The sequence below is a fragment of the Bidens hawaiensis genome, unplaced genomic scaffold (assembly GCF_021521415.1).
Source record: "Bidens hawaiensis isolate Kalapana, Puna unplaced genomic scaffold, B.hawaiensis_p1.1 tig00003356_1, whole genome shotgun sequence".
NCBI lineage: Eukaryota > Viridiplantae > Streptophyta > Magnoliopsida > Asterales > Asteraceae > Bidens > Bidens hawaiensis.
The window spans coordinates 336,849-362,938 of NW_027491185.1; the positions used below are offsets into that span (position 1 = coordinate 336,849).

A 26,090-nucleotide genomic window follows, 5' to 3' on the forward strand; every position below is an offset into this window, starting at 1 on the left:
TTATGTAGCCAATCTTTCAAAAGTACCCATGACTCGAGAATGAGCATCAATGATTTTGTCTTTGGATTTAGTAAGCACTCTAATAAAATCATATTCCACATTTATATGCCGATATATGCGTTAATATTTTGGTTGTTTATTCAAACTGGTGTTCAAGCTATTTCGGATGCTTTTCTTATTATGCCAATGACACCGGCTGAAAACTCCAAACTTAACACTTAAGTCGCTATAACTTCTTTGACTGTAAGTTTTTGTAACTTTGACTTATTTTAAATCAATTGGTTAAAAGACTTATATTTCATACTTTATTCTCTTATCACATTATTCCGGTAAGGTTTTATATCAATTGCAATTATTTTGTTTTCCGTTTTTGTTTATATTTTTATTAATAATTATATGATTTTTTTTATAATCTCTTTGGGTTATATATCAAAATCGAAGATTCAATAGAGATCTTCACTATTTCGTTTTTCCGGTAACGTGATTCAAATTTTTCGGTTGTAAATTTAACATCAATTTTACATTTTTTTCACATGATTCAAATCTTCTATAATTTGTAATTTATTTATTATGTGATATTAATATTAATATTTAATTTTATCATTTCAAGTTATTGTCCCCAACTTGATATAGCTAATTTCATGGATTGAAGATTGTTTGATAAGATGTCTTTATTTTGTTTAATATTGATGTATATTTCTATTAGTATTCATGTATTTATTTATTTTTCACAATTTATGTAATTCAATTGATTATTATATAATTCGGAAATGAAATATAGTTGATTATTCTTTATAATGTTTATTAATTATCAGCATTAAATATTAATGGCAAATTAGAAATTTATTCACTATTTTCGAAAATATTTTCATTTCAAATTCAAATTTTAACTTAATAATTGATATTACTTTGATGACTAGCTAGATAATAACTTTTCAGTTTAGAGTTTACTTTTTTCCAAATTTAAATTATATTCAAAGGCTCTTTTCGAATATAATTAAATCATTTAATAATTTTCTAAATTTTCTTAATTTACATTATGATAGTCATTTATCAAAATTAATTACTTCCTATAATAAAATTGGTGAGATTAACTTTTCTAATTTCATCAAATATCTCAAAATTTAAAATCATTTGAATGACCGGATTAAAATCACATTCAATTACCAAAATTACATATCATTCAATTTACCATAATTATGCAAAATCACCGGTTTATGAATTAGTTGTAATTAAAACCTTTAATTATTACATATATAAACAGGAAAATGTGTTGACTTTTTTTATTTTCAAGAGATTAAGAGATTCAGTTTCATAACATTTGGTACTAAGCTTAATAACATCTTTTCATATTGATTTATTTATTAATTTACTTAAATTTATATCATCGACTGCTGTATGAATTATCAAAAGCAGTTTTAAATTCGAGTTCGAATTCAAAACAGTTTTTAAAATATACATGATTTAAAATTCGAATTCAAAACAGTTTTAAATTTAAATGATTGACTATTAATGTTTTTAATAACACCCAGGTTATTTGAACTATGGAATAATAAAAGTCACATTTAATCATACATTATGAATTATGTTTAATGTCTAATATTATTTCTTTAATGTTTAATATGATCTGATATTAGTATTCACGTAATGTGAGATATAATTTATCAGGTTGCAACCAACTATTTTGAAGAACATGAGGTTCTCAAATGCATCAATGTCATATGTAATTCACATGTTATATTGGCATTGCCAAAGTAAGCAATTTTAAAGTATATGGAAACTTTGAATGATTATATTGTAGTATTGTTTAAAAATGTTTGTCAAAACAGACTCGGGTCATATATCAAAAACATGTTCGCGAAAATGTGAGTTCCGAGTAAAATGATTTTAGTTCAAACGCGCATTTAAGTTAACAAATATTTCTTTATTATAATTTTTTAATTACCGCGTTTTAATTAAGGTAACCAATAAATTATTATTAATTAATCAATGTATTTACGTTTTTATAAAGATTCCTATAATATGTGTTTTAATTACGTTAACCAAATATTAATTATTAAATAATGTATTATTGTTTCTATTGAAATTTTTTTAATTTTCATGTTTTTATTAAGGTAAACAAAAATTAATTATTAGTTAATGTATTTTCTTTTTTTATACAATCATATAAATCCATATTTTAAACTTTTAATTAAGGTTACAAAACATTTTTAAAGTTATTGAACAAGAAGTATATTCTATAAGTTTATGAGGTTAAGAAAGAATATGTAGCTATAAGTGAAGTAAATAACATTTTGTCTTTTAAAATTTTGATGATTGTCTGTAGATTAAAGAATGGGCAAAGACACATGGTATCAATGATCCCAAAGCTAGACACTTTAATTCTTATTCACTAAGAGGTTATTTTAAATGTTTATTTTTTAGTTTAGCTTAACACTTTTTGACGTTTGTATCTTAATTTTTACTTAATATTCATAACACATTTAAACATGATTAAATACAGAATTTGACCAATTAGCAACAAACTTTTAAATCTTTCTATACTCTTCAACCTCAATAAACCTTTTCATTTTCTTATATTTGATCATTTTTTTAATTATGCCTAAATATCAAAATTAATGTTTTAAATAAAAACACCATTTTATTATTTCAAAATTAATAAAACTTTTCATATGTTTTGGAAGTTGAGTAATTAACCAATTTAATTTTAAAATTTTTTATAATTATGTCAAAATTATCTATTACAATACAACTATACTAAATATTTTTTTTTTAAATTTACTAATTTTTTTATTCATAAAATGAACCATAGCTTTGGATTTATTTATATTTTTTTTACTAATGTTCATAAAAATTTACTAATTTTTTTTCTAATATTCATAAAAATTTATTTATTCATAAAAATTTACTACTTTTTTTTATTTATATTTCAGGTACTAATACTGCTTATCGCACTTATATAATTCGTTATGGTCTAACACCTTCAGATAAGAAACTTTCGTTTAAATTAAAGAAAATGTAGTTTTTCCAGTTGTATTCTGTTTGGAATAACCATTAACAATAGTCAAGGTCAATCTCTAGCGAGAGTTGACATATATCTCACAGACCCGGTGTTTACACATCGACACTCTATGTAGCTTTATCAAGAGCGAATAGTGGTGTTAAAATTATTATATTAAACAAGGAAGACAAAGTTACAAATAAAGTAAATATGGTTTCCAAGAAAGTCTTTTTAGTAGCTTATGAATTTTACATTTTTTACTTTTGATTATGTTTTCAAATGTTGTAATTTGAATGTTGTTTGGGTTTATCTTTGTATTTCACAATCATTGGTTTTCGTATCAATATTATTTACAACTTAAAGTATGTTGTCGTCTCGAATAACATATAACAACTTATGTTATTCTTTCAAATGACATGTGTTTGTTCAAAAATTTAAATATTTTCACCAGTGTTATACACGGGTTAATAACCTAGTAGCCTATGAAATGCCTAATATAAACCAAAAACTGAACCTATATGTTATTGGTGATTAATTGATTGTTTTGAATTGCTACTAAGTTATTATGATAATAGTTATTCGTTCATTGAATTATTTAATAATACATATGCTTAATCAACCTCATAGTTTCCACATAGTTTCCACATATTCAACAATCCATTCATGCTTTCCGGCTATATTTTGACTTCCTGTCTTATTGAACCATACACCGAAAGTCATCTCTTATATATACAAAAAAAAGGTCAACCATTCCCATTTTGACCAAAGTCTTCATATACCAATCAAAGTGTCAGAGCTTTACATTATTTAAATAGAGACAAAACTACCCAGGCTCTAATTAACCCATCAAGATTAATTCTGCATTAACAATTTAAATTTTATAGAAATTAATATCAAACATTTACTTGCTTCTCCATCTTCTCATCCAAAAACTTGATGAGGCCACCTAGCGCACGGTCGGGTTCGCTTTCCTGCATCAGCTGCTCCCTTATCTCTGTGGGGGTTATCTCCAACTTGCCCAAAAGGTAATCAATCCGCTTAAACGAATCGTGTTCTGTTACACCAAAATAGGTGGATGCCATCACACGAAACACGGATGGTGTACAATATGCCATTTCAATCTGGACGTCCACGCGCCCAGGCCGTAGGAGTGCAGGGTTTAATTTTTCTTTGTGGTTTGTGGTGAGTACGATGATTCTTTCGTCGCCACAACTTGACCATAGACCACCAATAAAGTTCAAGAAATCCGAAAGTGTTACCTGATAATATTAATAATAAAAAATATTTAATTGCTAATGAACGAACCAACCAACTTTATGATGAGGGTCGTACTCTAGCTACACCACCCTCATCTGATTTCACACCATCCAAAGGTGGTACATAAAACATTCATACGGCGTTTTAACCTTCCCCCCCACCACCACCAAAAAAAAAGAAAAAAAAACACAACTTTGAAAATTGTTGGTCAGAACAGCTGTTTGAACAATATTCTAAAGGTCATTTGAGACGGTGTGTGTTTAGATGTCCCGTTATGTTAATGGTTATCATGCATGCATACAAATACCCAATCAACAAACGCGTTAACAAGGATATACTAGTTACCTTGTGTTCTTGATCTGAAGGATTGTTCAGATGAGCTCGATCACACAACTCAATCGAACAATCAATGTCCTCGACAACAAGTATGGAGCGGTTGGCAGCCGCCACCAACAACCTCCGCAACATCTCATTTGACTTAACAACACTCAACTCCAAATCATAAATATCAAACTTCAAATAGTTTGCCATTGCACCAATCAAACCAGACTTCTCGGTCCCAGACGGACCGTACAACAGGTACCCTCTCTTCCACGCCTTTCCAGCTCTCCTATAATACTCCCGCCTCTCCACATACCGATCCAGGTCCATGATCACCCTCTCCTTTACATCCGCGTCCATTGCCAACGTGGCAAATGTCGACGGGTGATCCATATTAACCGACTTCCACAACGTGTTTTCCACGTAGTATAGCCTCAACATTCTATCTTCACTTCTCATTTTCTTGGCCTCTTCTAGTATAAATGGTAGATACTCGTTCACCGCAAGATTATTGTGCTTTCGATTAAATGTTAGCTCAAATGACTTCATATCTGATACACTCGAATCCACGAGGGTTGATTACTTTTTTGAAACCCAAACACTACATGAAGTTGACTCCTTTGAATGTATCAGTATAACATTCATTAGCCTCCATTCTAAGCTTAATATGTCTATCACTCGGGTTTTTTGAAACGGTCACACACTGAATATTAACCGACATCCTAGCAGCTATGTATGTTTCGACGGCTGTGTACACCTCGTTCTCATGCAGCCCGTCGTATTCGTTTATGATCATTGTCCTTGTTAACCTTTGTGGTAAGTTGGTGACAAAATTGTTTAAGCCAGTTAAAACATAACTGCCTGCTTCTCGCAGATGGTGCTGACTGATCATTATCGCGGTGCCTGAGAGGACCGCTACGATGGTGTCTTTCACTCCCCGGTCGTTTTTGTTGTTAGCCATTAATGGTTGGATTGTTTATGGTTTGAAGAAGCCTGTACGTGAAATGGTAAATGAGTATATAACTTTATACCAGAAACATAAAAAAAATAAATAAATAACTAAGCATTAATATATATATATATATATATATATATATATATATATTATATGTATCATATACCTTGTACGTAATCGATGGTTGTGTTATTTGATTTTCCGGTTGATGAATAATTAGGGTTTATAATAACGTACGTGTTTAAATACTAATTGATAATGTGAGTCTTTAAAGCCCAACTTGTCAAATAATAATATTTTTAAAATGTTGAGTCAAAAAATTATTTATTTAGGTTACAAAACCGTACGAGCACAGTAAAATATATATATTTACTCCTTATAACTACCGATGAGATAAATATATACCTCGGTGAATGAATAACCAGCTGAGACACCGAGGTTCAACGAACACGAACGAGTAACCGGATACCGGCGGCAGAAACGGTTTCCAACCAGTGGCAGCAGGCAAAAGGGACAGCAAACAGCGGCGCGGGGTGTGGCGGCGGTGCCCAACAGCCTTTTAGCCGTGGGGACCGATGGTGGCTTCAAGCGTAAATAGTATAAAGGGGCAAGGAGCCGATTTTTTTTTACTTGATCTGCAAGCTTCTTTGTTATTTTCTAGGGTCAAAATTAGGGGTGGGGTGGGGAGAAACGGGTTAAGGTCGGAATGTGTCAATTAAAAAAGGAACTGTTTTGGTCAGGTCGGAACATGTTACAGTCAACAGGTTCGGGTTAGAACGGGTCCGAGTCAGAATGGGTCCAGGTCGGAACAGGTCAAAGCAGGTTTCATGTCGTTTTTTTAACAAAGACAACGGACGAAACGTTTTAATTTTTTTACTTTTTTATTTTTGTTTTATATTTTGAGTTATGAGTTTTTTATAAATTTTTTTGAATTTTTTAAGGGTTTTTATTAAGATAAAAAAACACCTAAAAATAAAAAAAAAAACAATAAAAAATCATAAGTCAAAATATAAATAAAAAACAAAAAATGTAAAAAAAACTGAAATATTCCTCCGTTGTCTTTGTTCAAAAAAAATTCCCGAGAAATTAACCGAAACCAAAAAGTCGACGGAAACAAAACAAAAAACCAAAACCGAACCAAATTGATCGAAACCGAAAATAGATTAAAACGAAACTAAAAAACTGAAACCGAGCATAAATGAAACTGAAAAAACCCGACCAAAAATGAAACAAAAAACCGAAAACGAATCCGAAATCGACCCGTCCATTGCGAAAACTCGAAAGAAACCGAAACTCAACTCGTCCAGTGCGAAAACTCGTGTCGGCACGAAACCTTATCCGAGCCAAAACCTAAACGATCTCGTTCCAATCCAAAACCCGTTTCAATCCGAACCTGTCACCTTTCCTTAAGATACTAACTCACATCGACCCATATCTACAAATTTGTCGACCCATTTTGACCCGAAAATAAGAATGTGAAATTTCACGTTACCCATTTTGACTCATTTAGTTAAAAACCTGACCCAGCCACCCCTATATAATTTTTAAAACAACTCAAATTAACTCATTCGATTCATGTGAAATAATTTAGGTTAAGATTTGTCACCATTACTCAAAATATTATAACGATAATTAATCCTTATTATAAACTTTCCAAAACCATAAACCGGGCCCAGCCCTAAACGATTTAGCACATGACGGTTGGATTTCATATCTAGTTTATTATTAACTAGTTTTTGTCCCTCGTATTACGGGGCTGTTTTACATTATTTGTTTATAATATTTATATATATTTTTAGAATTTAATTTTATTTATTATAAGAAAATTAATAATATAATTAGAGCTTGATGATAAAAGGATTTCACAAATAACTAAGATGTTATAACTGGTGTAAAAGTTATCTGGGTTTGTGAGATCCAAGACCCTCATATTTTTTTACTATAAAATTGTTTCTTAATTATAAACAATATCTTTTTTTATAAAAAAATAATTTTTATTACGGGGGTTGTTTTATATTGTTTGTTTTAATATTTATTTATTTTTTGAATTTATATTTTTTTATTGTATGAAAGTTAATAATATACTTATGGTTTGATGATAAGTTGTTTCACAAATAAATGAGATGCTATAACCCGGTTTAAAAGTTATATGGTTTTGATGAGACCCAAGGCCCATTTATCTTTTTACTATAAAATTGGTTTTTTATAATTATAAATAATATTTATGAAAGTTAATAATATACTTATGGATAGATGAGGCCCAAGATCCGTTTATTTTTTTACTATAAAATTGGTTTTTTAATTTAAATAATATATATATATATATATATATATATATCTTTTTTAAAATAAATAAGATATTAATTTTTAGTATATCTTATTTTATAGGATTTTTACATTAATAATTTGGTGAGAATAATTTTTTATTTAATGAGATGTTATAACACGTTTAAAAAAAATCTAGGTTTGGTAAGACCCATACCCATGAATTCGGGTCAAATGCATGAGAAGCCTCCATTTAAAAATCAAGCAAATCTGGTGACTCCAAAAAAAAGGGGAGCGACCACATCGCGACGCGTAAGATTTTTATGTTTCGTTTATATATATTATAGATTAAATATATAAACAACTAGTTTTTATCCCTCGTATTACGGGAGTTGTTTTATATTGTCTGTTCCAATATTTAATTTATTTTTTGAATTTATATATTTTTTATTGTATGAAAGTTAATAATATACTTATGGTTTGATGATAAATTGTTTCACAAATAAATGAGATGTTATAACCCGGTTTAAAAGCTATATGGTTTTGATGAGACTCAAGACCCGTTTATTTTATTTACTATAAAATTGATTTTTTAATTATAAATAATATTTATGAAAGTTAATAATATATTTACGGGTTTATGAGACCCAAGACCCATTTATTTGTTTAATATCAAATTGGTTTTTAATTTAAATAATATATATATATTTTTTAAAATATATAAGATTTTAATTTTTATTATCCTATTTTATAGGAATTTTACATCAATAATTTGGTGAGAATAATTTTTAATTTAATGAGATGTTATAACACGTTTAAGGAATATCTGGGTTTGGTAAGACCCATACCCATGAATTCGGGTCAAATGCATAAGAAGCCTCCATTTGAAAATCAAGCAAATCTGGTGACTCCAAAAAAAGGGGAAGCGACCACATCGCGACACGTAGAATTTTTATGTCTTCGTTTGTATTACGGGGTTTATATTATTTGTTTTTTTGAATATTTAATTTTTTTATTATATGAAAGTTAATAATATACTTATAGTTTGATGATAAACTGTTTCACAAATAAATGAGATGTTATAACACGGTTTAAAAGTTATATGGGTTTGATGATGCTCAATACTCGTTTATTTTTTTAATATAAAATTGATTTTTTAATTATTAATAATATATATCTTTTTTTTAAATAAACCATATATTAATTTTTAGTATATCCCTACTTTATAAGATTTTTATATTAAATATTTGGTGAGATTAGCTTTTAATTTATTGAGATGTTATAACCCGTTTAAAAATATCTGGGTTTGATAAGACCCATACCCATTAATTCGGGTCAAATGCATGAGTAGCCTCCATTTAAAAATCAAGCAAATCTGGTGACTCCAAAAAAAGGGGGAGCGACCACATCGCGACACGTAGGATTTTTATGTTTTCGTTTATATATATTATAGATTATAGATACATATTATCTATTATTTATATCTAATATAAATAATAAATCACTCGTTAATTAAAATCATTACCGGTTAAATAAATTAAGCGGATTTTGTTTCGATGTCCAAGGTGTAACGCTCACGGGTCGTAACTCGGTCGGCCGCGTTAAATTAACTGAACCGATCCACTAATTCCAACCGAGAAACCCATAATCCTTAACTAGTTAATCAAATTCATTTTCATCCAATATTATGAATCGATGTTACTTGAGATAATAATTATATTATAAACCTTTTCCTTTTACTTATGACATTTTAAAAAAATAATTTGATAACATATAGTTTGTTGAGTCGGACAAAACGTTTAAAGGAATGTGAAGAAACACTAAGTGAACCCTGGACAGATTATAGATAATCTGGGGGTTAAGTAATGTTTCCCACGGATGAGGTCCAGCAGAGAAGGTTGTTCTTCAGGGGACCTGCAAAACAGACACCGTAAGCTCGTCACTGAGAAGGGGGGGGTTCCTCCTTGTGACCACCCTCCGGCGTGAGAATCAGACTAGATTGCTCTGAATATAAGTGTATATTAAGAGATTGCTAGATAAGATTGAGATATCAGATGATGTCCTTACCATTCCAAGGTGTTGGAGTATTTATAGCCGAGGGTAGGTTTCCAAGCAGGTACAGCCGGCTGAATAGTATTCCTGTTCTACCAACAGTGGACTATGCACAGGCCATGCTGGTTGGTGGATAGGTTACGGCCAACAGTAATAAGGTCGGCTGTATACTGTTCCTTTACTGCCGGCTACGCACTGTTCCACCAACTGTAGGCTGCGCACGTCCCCTCGTAAGGGTTGGTGAGTAGGCAGCGGCTAATAGTGACAAACAGTACTAGAGGGTGCTCCTCCTCGTATTGTTGTCGGTGAGCTGTCACCCTGTGATTGGTTCATGGGCTGCTCTGGTCAATTTGTCTGTTCCGCCCATACCTTAGTAGGTATAGTACGAAAGACCTTCCAGAAGCATACGGACTGGCTCACTTGGGCGGGAGCATTCCCGCCTTGCTCATTCCTTCATGTGACTACTGAAGTAGCTTACACCTTGTGCGTGTAGCCTTGCTGTTAGTGCGGGTAGCCTTCCCTGATGGCTTGTATCCGCAGCTGCGGGAACAGGCGGGGTACTTCACCATTGGGAGGCTTTCCTTGCGGGTACAGCTGGCGTACTGCGCGTAAGGTTCTTTGAGCATGGTGGGTCCTGCTGGAGCAGTTGGTCACTGCGCAGACGTCCCTGTTTTAGGTGAGTCTTGCGGGTCCAACTGGGCTCTGCTGGGACCTACCTCTTCAAGTCCCCCCAGTCCAATGTTCTTCTCATGAATTATTAATAAGTGAGGTGAACTTTTGGACTTAGCTAAGGGTTTTGAAAAGGGTTTAGTTTTTAGGTTTTCCGTGGTGATTCTTCCCGCGGTTTTCCTGATGTCACGCAGAAATTCCCGACTTTTCTGCTTGATCTTTGGGTATGAAGCGGGTAGGTTTGTAACCTCCTCGCACATCAGGAGCGTTGAGTCCCATTTGTGTGGATTCTCCATGGGGTCTTGGTAGTTTTCAACATAGTGATCAATTATGCTAAAACCACCAATTCCATCTTGGAGTTTCAAACAATACAGTTCTCGACGTTCCCGTCATGCGGGGATGTTATTCCCGTTTCCGCAAGCATTGCCCAGAAGATCCTTCTTGGTTTGGATTCCCTGCAGAGTGCCAAGTATGTGAAGGGTTTTGCCTTGACACTGTACCCGCACTTGTCTTACGGTTACTTTATTTCCAAGGTATTCCTGGCGTCAATTCCCTGCGGGTGCTAGGTATGTGAAGGGTTTTGCCTTGACACTGTACCCGCGTCCGTCTTACGGTTACTTGGTTGCCAAGGTAAGGGGTATTTTCCCGCTCACTTGAATCTTTTTGAATTTTGAATTTTGAAATTTGAAGAGTTGGTGGAAAGATAGGAACAGTCCAAACATCTGAAACGTCGTGCGACGGTTTCTTCTGACTGTGTCAGGACGTGCAGGAAGTTATGGTGACGTGACAGTACATGGTCATTCCAGACGCTTTTTCAGGCGCGTGGGCGCGATTTTTCGGGCGCGTGGCCGCGAAATTAATGGTATGCGTCCTGTCAACAGCTGTTGCCAGCTTGCTTTTTGCCACGTGTCGTGGTTTCATTGCACCTTCGTTTTCTCTCTCTTCCGCATTAAATTCATCGCATTAATTGCGATTAGTATATAAAGGGGGAGAGGGCTCTTTGTAATCCACACTTTCACCCTTCTCTTCTTCTTCTTAGCGATTTCCGGCAAATACTCACCTTTTCAGGCAAGCATTTTCCCGAAATCGTTTTCTTCTTTCTGCAAGATGTCTTCACGTGATCTCGAGTCTGCAGCCGATGACAAGAGTACTGCTGGCGAGTGCCAGTGTGCTCTGCCCGGCGATCTGTACCGGTATGTTGTCAGGAAGTTCATGCTCGATCCTCTCGAGCCTGAGTTTCCTGAACCCCATCAGACTGTGTACGATGCCCTCAGAGGCAAGATCGGGGTTTATGCAGCATTCTTTGTCTATGGGAATCTTAGGTTCCCATTGACAAAGTTTGTTTACCGTGTCCTTGAGAGGCACGGTGTTCATCTGACCGAGCTGCACCCCATGGCGATCGCCAAGATTCGCCACTTCGAGTGGGTGTGCCGGATTTTGGGCATCGAGCCCCATGTTGACCGCCTGATGACCTTCTACACTTGGAGGTGCATCCAGGGGTGGTATACCCTGACAACCCTATTTGCGCGACCGAGCGCAGTCTTCGCGCGTGGAAGCGGGAGTTCTTCTTTATCTCCGCTCGCGCCATTCCCCTTGCCATGAAGTTTAAGAATGGGCAAGCTCTCCCAAGCCTTCACGCCTCCAACTACCAGGAGGCGGAATGGTTTTCGAGGATATCTCGGGTCCAATCTCCGGTTTACCGGTTTGCGGAGTCCGGGATGGTCATGTTGGGGATGAGCCGGGTCTGGAAGGCGGCGGACGCGCAGAAGGTTCCGATCGTCCTCGAATACGGTTCGAACTCTGTTCCTTACGGTATGCTTTCTTTCCTTTTGTTGATTTTAAATTTCTTCTAACTTTTTCTCTGTTTATTTCAGAGGGGAACGACCTGAAGTCGCTCCTTAACCCGCGGGAGGCTGACGGTCCCGTACGGATGGGTACTCGCGCTCTTGACGAGAACGAGTTGCCCATCCTCGAACAAACTGCGGATCGGTTCGTGGAGGTCTATCCGCTAGGCCATGAGATCCTTAGCGCCAGGCGGCCAGGTTAGGCGCTCTTCAACCCTCGACCCCTCAATGTTGAAACTTCTGCTGTAATTCCTCTAATCGTCTGTTCTGATGAGGAATCCGCAGATGGTCCTCCGTTGGTGCGGAAGAAGAAGGCTGCCGGCGGGAAGGGAAAGGAGAAGGTGGCCTCCACTGCCGATCCGGTGCCTCTGTCTGACTCAGAGACTGAGAGCGAGGAGGTGGCGGGGAATCCCGGTGGTGATAAGACCACGGCTCCGGAGGTTGCGACTGTCACCTCCGGAGAGCCCACGAAGACGACGGTGACCGGCGCAAAGAGGCCGGCTCCATCGGGTTCATCCCCGCCCGTTCGTACTTTCAGGCTCAAGAAAACCCGTAAGTACAACTTCCTTCAGCTTTTATCTTAGCTTTATCCTTTTTAACACTTTTCTTCTTTACGCAGGCGTGGATGTTGACGCATTCCAGGGTGAAGGGCCGAGTAGTACCTCTCCGCCAATGACGGTAGGCTTTGTCAGCCTACCTGAGGCATCGACCCAGGCGCCTGCGCCTGCTTCCGCTGGATCAGTTGCTCACTCCTTTGAGCCGACTGTTCCAGTCGAGATGACATCACCGCCGGCCGTGAGTGCGATTTTTACAGCATCATTCACCGAGCCGGCGGTTACCATTGCTGCGGATTCCGCGGCAGCGACTGCGGCGGCGACCACTGCGGCTGCTACCATGCCCCCGCCCTCGGCCACGGCGGCCGGTCCCTCAGGTACGCATGGGGCTTCCCGCCAATCTTTGCCACCTTCCCATCTGCCTGACCTCTTGGATGGATTTCCTTTGGGTTCAGGTGATGGGTTCGGCGGCTATCGGCCTGTTATTGACCCTACAGGTGCGTAGGGTTCCTTTGGCCCTTTTTCACATATATTTTTTATCATCTTTTCCTAACTGCTTTTTGTTTTTTGCAGTGTCGGATTCCAATGAAGTGTATGTTCCGCGATGGAACATACGCCGAGGAACAACCCTTCGTACCCCTGTGGAGTGCGTGGAATGGGCTCGTCACGCTGCTCCCAGTGGTGCGTTGGGGGAAGCCATGGCTAGCTACCAAGAGGGTAGGCTAAGCAATGAGCTTCGGGTTCTCCTCGCCCGGATGCAGCCGCGCGTCGAGCTGCTTTGTCGTGAAAACGACAAGTTAAAAGCAGCTCGCGCTAAAGAAGTAGCTCAGGCGCGGGCTATCCGGGAGGAGAACCAAAAACTCTCCGCAGCGGCTGCGGAGAAGGAGAAGGCCTTCAAGGCCCTTGAGGTTGAAGTTCAGGCTCGACTCGAGGCCCGTTCCAAGGCTGCCCAAGCTGTTAATGAACAGCTTCGGCTGGCTAAGGAAACTGCGAGGAACGCAACCGAGAGGGCCACCAAGGCTGAAGCTGTTGCTGAGCCTCTACGCGTGGAGAATGAAGAGCTTAAAGCAAAATTAGAGGCTCTCCAGCAGGCTCATGATGCCTTGGCAATGGAGGATGCTAAGAAGCTTCAAGAAATCCTGGACCAGAGGGGGGTGCTTGACCATACCGAGCGTAAGCTAAAGGGCGTCGAAGAGGCTGCGGCTAAAGAGGTGTTGCTTGCCAACCTCAACAAGAGTGAAGCCGAACGCGCCCGTAACGAAGCTCAAGCTGCCCTCCAAGAAGCTCTGGCTGCCAAGGAATGGCTTCTTCGAGAAGCGTTGTCTCAGGTATGTTTTCATGTCTTTACGCTTTTCTTTGTAAATAGAAAAGGTTTCACTTGTATATTTTCTTTTGTAGGTTGTGCATCGGGTCTTCTCAGAGACATCTTACGACGATGCTATGAGCGCAGCCCTCAACGCTTCTCACGAGGATGGGGAAAAGGCCGGCTTTCTGCTTGGTCTAGGGTTCGTTGAGAAAGGCATCCCGCCTTCCAACTTCCCTTTATTCAATGTAGATACCGAAGCTGTATACGACCAAGCAGTAAATCAATACGCCGCCTTCCCGCATCCAGTGGTGGAGAAGGTGAATGAAGTTGCTGCTGCTGATGACGGGCTAGCTATCCTCAGAGCTTTCCTTGAACTGCCACGCTCTACTGATGGGGCTGGTCCAAGTGGAAGTGGCCCTGAAGCCTGATCCTGAAGATCCCTTCCCGCTGCTAGGATAGATATAGTTGTATAGATTTACTCTTGTAGGCGGGTTGTTACCCGGCCATTCTTGTAACGAATATTTATGAAATATAAATCTTTTGTGCGGGTAAGACCGTTTCTTTTATTGGATTCCTTGCTTTATAAACGTTATATGACTTGCATATTTTAGTTTAAATTAGCAATTTTCCAAGTGTTTAGAATAAGTTAACCTTTGAACGTGGTAGATAGGTGTGAAGTTTTGCTTCCTCTTCGTGATTGTGCGGGTAGGACCGTCACTTGCACGTAGTAGGATGGCTAAACTTTACCATCTGACCTACGTGTAGGTTTTCCTCATCTTTTGAGGATAAGTTAACCTTTGAACGTGGTAGGTGTGAAGTTTTGCTTCCTCTTCCGTGATTGTGCGGGTAAGACCGTCACTTGCACGTAGTAGGATGGCTAAACTTTACCATCTGACCTGCGTGTAGGTTTTCCTCATCTTTTGAGGATAAGTTAACCTTTGAACGTGGTAGATAGGTGTGAAGTTTTGCTTCCTCTTCCGTGATTGTGCGGGTAAGACCGTCACTTGCACGTAGTAGGATGGCTAAACTTTACCATCTGACCTGCGTGTAGGTTTTCCTTATCCTTTTTAGGATAACCTTTGAACGTGGTAGATGATAGGTTGAAGTTTTGCTTCCTTGTTCGTGATTGTGCGGGTAGGACCGTCACTTGCACTTACAAGGATGGCTAAACTTTACTTACATCTGACCTGCGTGTAGGTTTTCCTTATTTTTAACGGTGTGTTTATGCGGGTTTTGCCGCCTTCCACACTTAACGACTTACTTCTTCCCCATTCATGCGGTGAATACCGGCACCAGTGTTGGAAGTTCGTAAGTATAAAGGTAAAGTTAACACATTATGAAAGGAGAATCATTTCCATTAGAAGTGGCTCTAGGCCTTTTCTTTACAAGTTTGGAATTGATCTACATGTAACATTTGCGTAATTGAGCTCCATTCCATGTTCTTGGGATGGGAGTGCCATCGAGCCTTTCGAGCCGGTATGCGCCCTTTCCCAGAACTTCTTTGATAATTTATGGCCCTTCCCAGACCGGGGCCAGCTTTCCTGGGCGTTGTTGGTTCGAAGCCTCGTTGTTACGCAGTATGTAGTCTCCTATTTTGAAGTTGCAGAGTTTTACCCGCGTGTTGTAGTACTTTTGCATTTGTCGCTTGTAGTTCTCTTCACGCACTGCGGCTAAGTCTCTGCGTTCCTCGGTTAGCATAAGGTCTAACCGTCTTTCCGCATCATTGTCTTCTGGCTGAATCAAGACCCTTGGTGAGGGTAAACCAATCTCGACTGGGACCATGGCTTCAGTGCCATAAGTGAGGCTGAACGGGGTTTCTCCCGTACTGGCCTTCTTCAGCGTTCTGTTTGCCCAAAGGACGTGCGGAAGCTCGTCCACCCAACCGGATCTGTGTTCCAAGAGTCTTTTCTTGATGCCTTCGACGATGCTCTTGTTTGCTCTTTCCACCTCACCATTACCTTGCGGGTGTGCCACTGAGGTAAAGGTGTGGGTGATTTGAAGTTCTTTCAGCCATTGTTGTAGCTTCTTGTCAGCAAAGTTGGTGCCGTTATCGCTCACCAAATTCTGGGGAATGCCGGTGATCATCGCTACACCTTCAGCTGTTGGCCATCCCATCATGCCGTGGACTGAGGATACCACGGCGTTGAATCTTGCCATCCCGTCTCTCCCGAAGAGAATGTCGTATGTGTGGTGTGGCTTCCTCATCACGACAAAGTCCACATCTTCAGTGCGGGAGTGCTTCCCATCCGTAAGAGTGACAGGGAAAGATAGGATACCCAGGGGGGTGTTTGTGCTGCCATCAAACCCTTCCATCGATGCGCAGATCGTTTCCAGGCGTTCCTTGTCTTCGTCATCAAGCTTGTCGAAGAACTGCCTGTACATCACCGTCGACGATGCGCCGTTGTCAGCAAGAGTGCGGGAGGTGATGTAGTGCCCCAGCTGGCTTTTGATGACGATAGGGCCTTCTTTGCTGGGTCCTCCTGGCACTCGCGGGAAGCGCACCTCAGCTTCCTTCCACGCACATGGTTCTGGCGTTCGCCTTTTTCTTCCTCTGATGTTACCATGAACCATGTTGATGCTGATGTCAACGGGCTTTCGTCCGTTGCCTCGGTACCGGTTGTCGTTCCGTCCTCCCTTCTTGATTGATGCCACCAGGTGTGCCAGTCTTCCATCCTTGACGAATGCTTCAATAATATCCTTCAAGGCTGTACACTCTTCCGTACCGTGACCTTTTGTCCCATGGAAGTCACAGGATTTGCTCTGATCCGCATTAGGTCGGTGCCGGATCACTGGAGCTTTTGGCCACGGTAGCTTTTCAGTGGCAAATATCTCCGTGACGCTTTTGGTGAGTGGCGTCCACCGGTGCTTTTGGCTTGAAGGGTGTGTGCGATCTCTTCCGCCAACAAGAGGGCGAGAGCTGGATGAGGTGTCAAAGTTTACCCTTGACTGCCAGATACCTAGCTTCCTCTTTTTGTTCTGCCGGGCGATCCGGACATTGTTCTCTCTTGTCCTCTGCGTGTAGAGGTGTGTACTTTGGGGAAGGTCCCTTCCCAGTTGCTTCTCCGTCTCGTCAAAGCGCTTGGCCGCCGTCATGATGGCATCCCATGTTGATGGCATACCATCCTTACCCGTCAATGTGCGGATAAGCTCCGGGTATTCGGCGCCTTGGATGAAAGCGGCGCGAACAAGATCTTCACTTACGTTGCCGAGACTTAGCTTTTTGAAGTTGAAGCGGGTGATGAAGTCTAATAAAGATTCATCCTCCTCTCTAACGCAGTTGAGGATCGTCCACTGTTCCTCAGTGTATTTCCTCTGTTGGCTGAAGTGCTGGCTGAACTTGTTCTGAAAGTCCGCCCAGTCATATATGTGGTGGACCGGCAAACGATCGAACCATGCCCTGGCCGCTCCAACCAGAGTCATCTGGAACATATAACACCACGTGGGTTCCGTCCAGTTACTGACGGTTGCCCCCGCAATGAATCTGTTCAGGTGGTCGTCTGGGTCGGATAGACCATCATAAGTGCCAATGTTAGACATTTGTTTGGCACTTCTCGGGGCGATTGCTTCCGCAATGTCCCTTGCAAACTTTGACTTTCCTGCATTTGTAGCAGTTGGACTAAAGGTTTTTGAGAAGTCACGCGGGTTTCTCTCCGCATTTGTTGGTTTAAAAGCTTCCCCAAAATTCCTTTTTGGCTGGAAGTCCGTTTCCTTACGCTTCCCTTTCGCCTTATGGCGAGGGTTTGCGTCGGTATCGGATTCTTCTCTTTCCTCGTCTGAGTACTCGCACTCGCTGTTCATGTTGAGCTGTTGGCGAGTACTGCCAAATTCGTCAGCCTGTTGAACTGAACGCAAGCGTTCATCCAATTCAGCTTGGAACTCTCTTTGACGTGCTTCGGCCCACGCCTTCACTTGATCTAGTGTTTGGCGAGGGGCCCTCGTTCGTTTTTCCAACTGGGCATCAGTGAACCCCAGTGGAATATTTACTGCACTTGCCCCGGCTTGGGTAGTCGGGGTAGTGTTCGTAAGATTTGTGTAACCGCCGGTGTTCCCCCCAGTTGCTGGGGTTGTGGTTACCGGGGTTTCTTGGTCGGTTACTGGCCTTGGGACCGGAGTAACGTTAACCATTTCTTCAGAAATTTTGAAAAAACTAAATTAGTTCTAGCTTTTATGCACGGATGGCGCCAATGAAGAAACACTAAGTGAACCCTGGACAGATTATAGATAATCTGGGGGTTAAGTAATGTTTCCCACGGATGAGGTCCAGCAGAGAAGGTTGTTCTTCAGGGGACCTGCAAAACAGACACCGTAAGCTCGTCACTGAGAAGGGGGGGTTCCTCCTTGTGACCACCCTCCGGCGTGAGAATCAGACTAGATTGCTCTGAATATAAGTGTATATTAAGAGATTGCTAGATAAGATTGAGATATCAGATGATGTCCTTACCATTCCAAGGTGTTGGAGTATTTATAGCCGAGGGTAGGTTTCCAAGCAGGTACAGCCGGCTGAATAGTATTCCTGTTCTACCAACAGTGGACTATGCACAGGCCATGCTGGTTGGTGGATAGGTTACGGCCAACAGTAATAAGGTCGGCTGTATACTGTTCCTTTACTGCCGGCTACGCACTGTTCCACCAACTGTAGGCTGCGCACGTCCCCTCGTAAGGGTTGGTGAGTAGGCAGCGGCTAATAGTGACAAACAGTACTAGAGGGTGCTCCTCCTCGTATTGTTGTCGGTGAGCTGTCACCCTGTGATTGGTTCATGGGCTGCTCTGGTCAATTTGTCTGTTCCGCCCATACCTTAGTAGGTATAGTACGAAAGACCTTCCAGAAGCATACGGACTGGCTCACTTGGGCGGGAGCATTCCCGCCTTGCTCATTCCTTCATGTGACTACTGAAGTAGCTAACACCTTGTGCGTGTAGCCTTGCTGTTAGTGCGGGTAGCCTTCCCTGATGGCTTGTATCCGCAGCTGCGGGAACAGGCGGGGTACTTCACCATTGGGAGGCTTTCCTTGCGGGTACAGCTGGCGTACTGCGCGTAAGGTTCTTTGAGCATGGTGGGTCCTGCTGGAGCAGTTGGTCACTGCGCAGACGTCCCTGTTTTAGGTGAGTCTTGCGGGTCCAACTGGGCTCTGCTGGGACCTACCTCTTCAGAATGTTAGATGATAACTAGTACAGGTGTACGTGTTTTGTTGCTTGGTCGTAGGAGGGTGCTGGTGAAGATGTATTTATACCTGGAATATCGGTAGGTTAACATAGAGTATTGACCATATAGGCTTCAATCTAAACGACGGTAAAAATAAACAAGCTTTATTGTTAACTAAACATGTTTAGAATTAAAAGTTAGATTTAATTATAATAAGATAAATAAAAAATTCACAAAAATAATAATAAATAAAAATAAGAAAATTCAAATTTACAGAAAAGATACAAGAAAAAATATTTATTAAACAAATATAATATAAAGTTTAATAAACTGTTGACTCTATTAAAACTCAGTGAGAGATTCGTAATAAAGAAAAAGAATAATTAAAGTTCATAATAATAATAATAATAATAATAATAATAATAACTATAGAATATTTCTGATAAGTTAAAATTCTTTTTTTGTACGGTTACAAAAAAAAAAACACTTATTAAACAACTATGATTTAGGTTTGGACGGATATTGGTAAACGATGGTGGTCACAAATTGGTCGTCATGGTTACTTAAATTTGAGTCAAACACTGAAAGTTTGTAACTTTGTAATGTTTAAAATAACTTAAGGCCTTAAGGGTTTTTGAATTTCGTTGTAATGCCTAAGATAAACCAATAACTGAACCTACCTAGCGCTTTATGGGGTTCCTTTTTTATTTTTTAATATATTCAGCCGTTAGAAAAAACAAACAACGTGCTGAACGTGTTTGTTATTGCTGATTTGTATTAACATTTTGAATAGTTTATTGTTACTACGGGGTCAAGTTATTCTATAAAGGGTAACAAAAATGAGAATTGTGATAAGTCATAAATAATTGACATGTGTCAAGTGGGGACCAAAAGAAAAATGGTATAGAGGTAATTGTACACATAATCTCTCTCCACATGCAAAGCACATGTTGATACCCCCATCATTTTAGAATGTCTATAACTTTTTCGTATGATATTTTTAAAAAAAAAAATTCATCATAATAACAAACATTTTTTTATCTTTAATATGAGTATGATTTTTGTTATATAAAATTTAAAACAAAAATTACGTCATTGTGTCTTTTCGCTTATCATTGTGTCTTTTCGAACACCATTGTGTCTTTTCGTTTATCATTGTGTCTTTTTTCGTCATTATGTCTTTTCGCACACTATTGTGTCTTTTTTCGTCATTGTGTCTTTTCGCACACCACTGTGTCTTTTTTCGTCATTGTGTCTTTTTGCACACCATTGTGTCTTTTCACTTATCATTGTGTCTTTTCGCACAACATTGTGTCTTTTCGCACACCATTGTGTCTTTTCGCTTATCATTGTGTCTTTTTTCGTCATTGTGTTTTTTCGTCATTGTTGGGATGAGAGGATTAGACATGATTTGCTACACCTAAGCATCTCAGAGGACATGGTTGAGGTAGGAAGTCTTGGAGACTTAGAATTAAGGCCAAGGAATTTTAGGGACAACGGAATACCTTAGCGGTTTTTCTTTACATGTTGTTGGCCACACACCATTATGTTTTCTCTTCTCATATAGTTCTATATGGTTATATATACATGTATTAGTATTATTAATTTTACTACGTGTTATTATCAATTTTATCACTATTGTACTTTGATGCCCTTTATTTTCTTCCATACAATGTTATCTTGAGCTGAGGGTCTCCCTGGAAGCCACATTTTTATCCCATCGGATAGAGGTACGGTGTGCCTATATCCCAACCTCCCCAGACCCTACTTATAGCTTTGCTATTAGTGGGATTCCACTGGGTTTGATTGATTGATTATTTCAACTCATCATTATGTTTTTTTAAAATACTAATAACACCGTTGTGTAATAATAATATGTAAAAATATTAATAAAATAACAACAAATTATCTAATACATAAAACACAATGATTAATACATGTTACACAATAACTTGAAACGTAAAACACAATGGTGAATACGTATAACACAATGACCTAAAACGTAAGACACAATGGTGAATAGTATAACACAATGACCTAAAACGTAAGACACAATAGTGAAAACGTATAACACAATGACGTAAAACGTAAGACACAATAGTGAATATATAAAACACAATGATTTGAAACGTAAAAACACAATGGAAACAACATATTACACAATGAACAACAAAAAACACAATTAAAAAAACCCATTAGTTTTTTTTATTTTTATATAACAATATGATACTCATATTAAAGATAAAAAAACGCTTATTATTATGGTGATTTTTTTAACAAAAAATAATGTCGTATGAAAAAGTTATGGACATTTTAAAATGATGGGGGAATTGACATGTGTCTTACATGTGGAGAGAGAAAGTCAAGAAAGATGAGTTATTACCTTCCTGCCCTTTCCATCAATTTTTATTTATTAAATTAATCTCAGTCATTTAAATCTAAGATCAATAGACAGGATTCCTTCTCACCTTTCTCATTTTTGTTGTCCTTTGTATTTTAACTTTACCCTGCTACTATGTTATTACTTATTAGGATTATAATTTTTTTATTAATTGGATTGAATAATGCATATGCTTAATCAACCTCACACTTTCTACTTTCCAATATTAACAATCCATTCATTTTTCCGACTAGATCTTGATATGGCATATACATTGTGTCTCTCTGGTCAAGATTCACCATAAAGTCAAGTGTTATAAAAAGTCAAATTTCAATTTCAACTTGAACATATATACTACCCAAATACATGTAAATAATTTGCATCTTGTTGCTACAACAAGTATAGCGAACAATAAGAGTATGGCGGTTCAAGAGTATGTGCCTAACAAAGCTTCCTAATCTGCGATCAGCATCCGGCAAGAAAATAAGTAATCCGATACAAAAAGGAATAATAAGTGTGAAGAGAGAGTAGAGAGGAAATATAGTGAATGAGAATGAAAATACCTTTGGCTGGAATGTTCCTTTTATAGGTAGTCAGAAGCTTCATAAGGGAAAAATGTTAGCTCTTCTTTCAGTTTATGCAGACTGGGTGAATGTCATTTCCGTGCAACTATTGTCCAACCTTTGTTTATCATGTTGTTGTTATTACTTTATGGCAGTCACCAGTTTTTGACAGTTATGACTTTTTCTATCATTTTACTGTAGCACGAGCTTCTTGGTCAACTTAGGAATCTTGTTGAGCAAGTTTGGAGCTTCCATGTCTGGCAGGTTATGTTAGCTGCTTCTATATTCCTAAGCTTATCAACTTATAAGCTTCAGCTTGTGACTTGTGAGTGGGTAAGGATACCCACGTCATCACATCTTGTACACGTTTATTTTTTTATTATACCCATTTTGCCCTTATCATCTAAACACTATAGCATTGAATACTCCCGTTGACAATTTTGGTATAATATTACATGTCTTCAACATTGGGTTTGACTATACATCTTATTCTTATTTTGCAAGGGCAGTGGCATATTCTTGTACCCTACAGAGGTAGTCAATAGGTTTCTCATCACCCTTCATAGTGATGCGTAGTAATTGGCTACGGAGAGTAAATTCATGAGAAGTGGCGACCGGTGCATAAGCCTATTCCAGAGATAATCAGACTTCACGAGATGTCTTGCCCTGAACATGCTTGAACATGCTGGTACGAGTCTAGAAACAGTGGAGATGAGCAACGTGTGGATATGAGCATCGTTGGAAATCCAGGGAGTATAACTAGGATTGTCTGCTGTTGAAGTTCCAACGGTAACCTTTTGTTCTGGACACAAAATTGTACTGTCAACATAACCAAATAGATTATGTGATGTCAGGAAGGATTCGATCATCGACCTCCAGTAGCCATAGTTGGTAGGCTTTAGGGGTAAAGGCTGTCACACCCCCATTCTAGGCCTAGGAGTGTGAACCATAGTTGGTATCGTATTTGTAAATAAAACAGAGTAGCGGGTTATAGCGGAAGTCTTTATAAAAACCAAGGATCGATAATATAAATATTTACAATACAAAATACGAGACGAAAGTCTCGATTTGTTTTACTTGTTTATAAGTTTACAAAAACCACCATATTTTAATATTTACAAGAAAATTATCCGAGCCATCGGATACTTGGGCTTCTTCGTCCTTTCAAGCTCTAATCCTGATTACCTGCAAAATGTTAATAAAATACGTCAGCAACAAATGCTGGTGAATATGCTGACGCAAAAATATTTTCTTTACTTAATTACCCCTCGAGACCACGTAAGTCTCGGCCCATCTTGGCTTAGGAATAATCAAGTTAAAACAATCATCATAAACTCGAGTCTTTGCACTAGGTCACCTCAGCGAAACACTGCAGCGTTATGACATAACTTGGGTACTATAAATATACACAAGGTCATTCCCCACTCGGACATAACTTGGGTCCAGCCCATCGTGGCTGGAGGTCGTGACCAAGCGTGGTGCGATGTGCCCACCGCGTTCCACATATGTAAGGATCCAGACAAACGTATACCATAGCCTGAGGGCTGGCTCATACTCTTATTTACAATGTTTTTAGAGACACGTAGCCTCATGTAAAGTTTTTCACATAATCAAGTTGACTCGTTTGAAAACAAGTTTGTAAAAGTGGGGCGTATTCACCTTTCAATGGGATCGGCTTCCAACACCGTCCGTTAATTTCTCCTTCGCTATCTCGCACCTATAGTACGAGTATAACATTCATTAGTCGGATACACGATCCGGCTTAAGACCTTTAGTCTTATCATCTCGATGAACCTTTAGTTCATTATCTTATTTACTTTAAAACCTTTTGATTTAATAGTAATTTATAAAATTTAGTTTATATTGAAAACCCGACGTTTCTTCTTCTTTAAGAAACGTATTTCTTTTATTATTTAAGTATATTCATAATACTTAAATAATATATTTCTATAACAAAGAATAATCTTATTTTTATATATATTCATATATATATTTTATCTTTCTTTTCTTTCTTTTCTTTGTTATATATTTCTTTCGTTTATCGAGGATAACTTCGACTTAGGGTATTAAGCCCTTTCAATATTTTATCATTTTGGTCGGGCATTATGCCTACCTTTGTCGGCTTAGAAATACCCTTTTCACTCGGGCAACACTTCGACTCTATTCTTCTTATCAACACTCGCTCAATCACCCTTGGCACGCTTTTCGAGACGTCAACACCTTTGGCACGTACTTCGAGGTAAACTTCGGGACGTCAGACATCACCTCCTCTTGACTCTGAACGTCGATGGAAAATGGCATGTATAACGAGGTAACGGGCACGAAAAACGAGGTTTCGATGCACGTTTATCGAGACGGATCGTTGGCAAGAAGTTCGAGGTAGTGAGAGAAAGCTAGAGAGAGAGTAAGTATGTGAAAATTTGGTGTGAGAGGGCTGAGCTCGTGACCCTCCTATTTATAGCAAAAATCGGATCCCATCGCGGTACGCGATGGGCTCCCTGACTCCCCCATCGCGTACCGCGATATAGGGTTGTCGAGTCACGGGGTAGGCCTGCCACGTGTCGACACGTGGTGACACGTGGCAGCAGACGCAGCCACCGTGTGCCACGTGGCACACGTGTCACGGTGTGTCAGACACCTCATCGCGGTACGCGATGGGTGTCTTTCTTGACCCTGTCGCGTAGCGCGATGGGTCTTGAAAACAGATTTTACTTTTTAGTCACTGGGGTTTGGAAATTGGCAGAATTGGTCCCTAGACTTTAGGAACTTGACATTTTAGCCTAATATTTACGTGATGTTACATCCTCCCCACCTTGAAATAAATCTCGTCCTCGAGATTGCTTACGAGAATAAGTGGGGGTATTTCTTTCTCATTTCGGACTCGAGTTCCCAAGTATACTCAGGTCCTCGTCGGGAATCCCATTTTACTTTAACGATCTTCAAGGTTCGTCTTTTAAGTTTCTTAGTTTTCGAATCTTCTATTTGGATGGGACGTTCTACGAATTTCAAATTTTCATTAATTTCTACGTCCTTTAAGGGCATTGAAAGAGATTCATCGACTAGACACTTTCGTAGGTTTGAAACATGGAATACGTCGTGTATCTCTTGCATTTCCTCGGGTAGCAGCAAACGGTATGCGACAATACCAATTCGTTCGAGTATCTCGAAGGGTCCAACGAATTGAGGACTTAGTTTGCCTTTCTTGCCGAAGCGAACTACGCCTTTCCACGGCGAGACTTTCAAAAGAACTTTGTCACCGACATTGAACTCTAACGGCTTACGACGGACATCAGCGTAACTCTTTTGGCGATCACGTGTCGTCTTAAGTCGTTCACGAATTTGAAGAACTTTGTCGGTAGTTTCTTGGACTATTTATGGTCCAGATAGTTGATTATCTCCGGTTTCTGACCAACACATGGGCGTTCTACACTTTCGTCCATACAACACCTCGGATGGTGCGGTTTGAATGCTCGAGTGATAACTATTGTTATACGAAAATTCCATTAGGGGTAAGTGGTCATCCCAACTTCCACCTAAGTCTATCACACAAGCACGGAGCATGTCTTCCAACGTTTGAATAGTCCTTTCGCTTTGCCCATCGGTTTGTGGATGATAGGCGGTGCTAAGGTTTAGTTTCGTACCGAGTGCTTGTTGGAATCTTTTCCAAAAATGAGACGTAAAACGACTGTCTCCATCGGAAATTATGGATAGCGGTACTCCATGCAAAACAACGATGTTGTTTACATAAAGACGTGCTAATCTATCCATTGAGTACGACTCA

General features: G+C 39.0%; 1 pseudogene; it reads right to left on the bottom strand.

Annotated features, from left to right (window-relative positions):
• Positions 1 to 3,853: 3,853 nt before the first annotated feature.
• On the bottom strand, positions 3,854 to 5,552 carry LOC143623155 (AAA-ATPase At3g50940 pseudogene; annotated as a pseudogene).
• Between the last annotated feature and the right edge of the window lie 20,538 nt (positions 5,553 to 26,090).